Raw genomic sequence first — 4,326 nt, forward strand, 5'->3', positions numbered from 1 at the left:
CCTAGTTTGCTGCTTACTATAAAGCCTTGCCCCGATAGATATTTGGGGTTCCTTTCTTCACCAATAACCATCCTGCATGTCAGCAGTGAGCTGAGGGGCCCGAGCTGGCTCAAACAGAATAAAGACCCTGCTATCGGTTGCATCAGGATTGGCTCCTGCCTGGTTTTTTGGGGGGTTAGTGGGATCTTTACAGTTCCCTGGTACATCAACAATACATGAGTTTGGCCACCCTGTAGTCATAACCAAGTGGTCATTTTCTATCACTGGTGACATGTACAGTGTGAGTGTGTGCTGTCCTCTGGTGATCACATGTAAGGCTTTGTTTAATTTTCTTTCCATATAGTTTTTATGAACCAAGGTCCAGAGTCTTGGGCTTCACGTCCCAAAGCTGGGTTTTCTGTCTGAGGATTCTGCTGACTGCTATGCCCATCTCTGGGTTTGTGTCAGCAGATGTCTGTACCCCTGGTCTGAGTACCCCAGCTCTCCCTGCCTGTGCCCCTGGGCTGAGTACCCCAGCTCTCCCTGCCTGTGCCCCTGGGCTGAGTACCCCAGCTCTCCCTGCCTGTGCCCCTGGGCTGAGTACCCCAGCTCTCCCTGCCTGTGCCCCTGGGCTGAGTACCCCAGCTCTCCCTGCCTGCGCCCCTGGGCTGAGTACCCCAGCTCTGCCTGCCTGCCCCCCTGGGCTGAGTACCCCAGCTCTCCCTGCCTGTGCCCCTGGGCTGAGTACCCCAGCTCTCCCTGCCTGTGCCCCTGGGCTGAGTACCCCAGCTCTCCCTGCCTGTGCCCCTGGGCTGAATACCCCAGCTCTCCCTGCCTGCCCCCCTGGGCTGAGTACCCCAGCTCTCCCTGCCTGTTTCCACCGTGGACTGGAATGGCAGGGCTGTTTTCTATGTAGACTTCCTTCCAGTGCATTCTACTTTCCGGACTAGGGACCTGCTTCAGGCTGAGGTCCTCTAAAGCACCCTCCCAGGCAGGGCCTTGCCTTCCTGCAGAGACCGGTTCTGGCTGGAGTGTGGGGATTTAAAGGGCTGTGTCGTGGAAACCTGCAGCCTGCTCTGAAGTCTGAGGCTCTTCATGGAGTTGGCACATAAGTGAACAAAGCTCCCACGGGAGCCCAGAAAAGACATCACCGATGTCCACCTAACTGGCCGCTAGATCCCAGTGACTTTTCCCCAACGCCTCCCACTTAGAATTCCTTGAAATAATATTCTGAGGAGGCCTGAGCAGAGGAGTGTTCAAATAAATCAATGACTGTTCAGGACGCATGAGTAATGGAACTATCACCGACTGGGCCTCCGTCAGTCCGAAGCGGCCGCTGGGTAGGTGAGCGCACGCCTCTGGCTTGTACGTGGCTGCCACACCTGCGCCTGGGGCCTGCTGACTTTTTATTACAAAACAGGTTTTCTCTTCCAGCCCCCTCTCATTGCTCAGTGGAGAGTCACCTGAGTGGGAAAGGAACGAAGCCATGATGTCTTTGAACTTAGTTGTTTTAAGTTTTTTTTTTCTTTCCTTTCCTTTCTTAACATTTCTGGTCGGAAACATCTGTTAGTGCTTAAAAGCACATCTGTATCAATAACTGCCTGCATCCAGTCCTTAGAGATAGAGTCATGCAGATGTTGCCCGTCCTGGGATTTTGTTTTTTTTAAAGTGAGATTCACTTTTCTGCTTCCTTCCCAGTGAAGTTAAATCCAAGATATTTACAAACCTGGCATTTCTGTGTACTCAAAGCACACCCTCTCTGCTTCTCCTCATGCGTGAGTCACAGGATTGTTGTGATGGGTGGGCTAATGATTCATTCTGCACTGTGAGGGCTTCGAAGATTGGTCACTCGATGCGATGGAGTGAGGATGGTTGGGAGGCTGGGACCTGCACACTTAGGCATGGGTGATTCAGACAACCATTGCTTTGGCTCAGAGCAGGGGAGCAGGGCAACTGAAAGTGGTTAGGGAACCTGGGGCGAAGTGGCTTTATATAACCAAGCCATGACCAGGCATTGAGTACTGAGGGCGGGCAGCAGGAGGGGTACTGCAGGGGAAGCCACAGTCCCTGTGTTCCGCTTTCACTTCTGTGGCTGAGATTAAAAAAAAAAAAACCAACTGGGGTTCCGTCCATTTGCCTAGGAATTTCATAAAGTCACTGTTTCTAATAGCTGAGTAGTACTCCATTGTGTAAATGTACCACAATTTCTGTATCCATTTCTCTGTTAAAGACATCTGGGTTCTTTCCAGCTTCTGGCTATTATAAATGAGGCTGCTATGAACATGGTGGAGCATGTGTCCTTGTTGTATGTTGGAGCATCTCTGGGGTATATGCATAGAAGTGGAGTAACTGGGTCTTCAGGTAGTACTATGTCCAGTTTTCTGAGAAGCCACCAGACTGATTTCCAGAGTGGTTGTACCAGTTTATAATCCCAGCAACAGTGGAGGAGTGTTCCTCTTTCTCCACATCCTCTCCAGCATCTCCTGTCACCTGAGTTTTTGATCTTAGCCATTCTGACTGGTGTGAGGTAGAATCTCAGGGTTGTTTTGATTTGCATTTCCCTGATGGCTAGGGATGTTGAGCATTTCTTTAGGTGCTTCTCAGCCACTCGGTATTTCTCCTAGAAGCTATCACCCTGAGTGAGGTAACTTATAAAAGAACACACTGATAAGCGGATACTAGCCCCAAAAAGCTCTGAATACCCAAGAAACAATTCACAGATCTTATGAAGCTCAAAAAGAAGGAAGGTCAGAATGCAGATGCCTCAGTCTTTCTTAGAAGGGAAAACAACACTCACAGGAGGAAATACAGGGACAAATAGAGGAGCAGGAATTGAAGAAAAGATCATTCAGAGGCCGCCTCACCAGGGGATCCACCCCATATGCAGCCACCAAACCCAAGCACTATTACTGATGCCAAGAAGTGCTTACTGGCAGGAACCAGATATGGATGCCTCCTCAGAGGCTCTGCCAGAGTCATACAGATACAGTTGAGGATGCTTGCAGCTAACCATCAGACTGCACACAGGGAGCCCAATGAAAGAGCTAGAGAAAGGACTAAAGGAGCTGAAAGGGTTTGCAACCCCATGGGAAGAACAACATTATCAACCAACCAACCCTCCCAGAACTCCCAGGGATTAAAACACCAACCATTGAGCACACATGGAGAGACCCATGGCTCCAGGTGCATATGTGGCAGAGGATGGCATTGTCTGTCATCAATGGGAGAAGAGGCCTTTGGTCCAGTGAAGGCTTGTCTTCCCATATAGGGGAATGCCAATGTGCTGAGGTGGGAGAGGGGCCATCTTCATGGAAGTAAGTTGAGGGGGAGAGGGAATGGGAATGAGAGGAAAGGGTATAACATTTGAAATGTAAATACAGAAATATCAAAAGAAAGAAAAAAAGAAAGAGGGGTGAAGAAGCATTTGTTTAGCTTACAGTTCCAGATTACTAACATCATTGTGGAGAGGTCAAGTCAGACACTCCTGTCCCTTCCACAGACAAGAAGAACAGAGAGAATAAACATGTCTGCCTTTCTGCTTGCTCCTGCTCCATGCCTGGAACTGAATATTCAGCTAGTTTTCTCCACTTTTGCATAGTTGAGGGTCTACCCAAGAAATGCTGTCTCCCATAGCCAGGGTGGGTCTACCCACCTCAGCTACCAGGAGAAGTGCCACAGCTATATCCAACCTGTTCAAGGCAATTATACCGTGACAATTCACGGTTAAAATTACCCAGAAAAAGCATATGTATCTGGAAGATGATTCTTAGCCGTGGAGAACCTCTCGGAGCCTTGCTTGGGGACCCTGCTGCCTTCAGGTGGAAGTCCATCCCACATTGCTTTTTGGGGTCCCAGGCAGCTCTGCACCACATCCTAGCAAAGCAGAGGCAGTGTCAGAGCCCTGTTGGGGTCCTTCCCCTCTGACCCTTGTCTTCGCCTTTGAGCTCTGCCCAGGCGTTGGTGGTATGCAAGCAACTCAGTCCTATCAATTTGTATTTATCCCGTGTCCATGGCTAAAGAGACTTCATATGGTTGGGATACGCCGTGAAGCCATCGTTACCCTGTAAACGACACAGTCAGTTCCTACCCCTATGTTCCTGCCACAGTGACTTTTCTCATTGCTGACATAATTACTCAACAAAGAAGGATCGAAGGGTTTGTTCCAGGCTCACAGTGTAGGGGTGCAGTCCGTCATGGTGGAGGAGGCAGGGCGGCCTGGTCACAAAGCATCAGCAGGAGGGAAGCAGAGAGCTGAGGAGCCGAGGCTGCTACTCAGTTCCAGTTTCCATCTCCTCCGGACTAGGACCCAGGGGCCCATGGGATGGTGCGGCTCATGTCAGCAGTGGT

This window comes from Micromys minutus (genome assembly GCF_963924665.1).
Source record: "Micromys minutus genome assembly, chromosome: 7".
Lineage (NCBI taxonomy): Eukaryota > Metazoa > Chordata > Mammalia > Rodentia > Muridae > Micromys > Micromys minutus.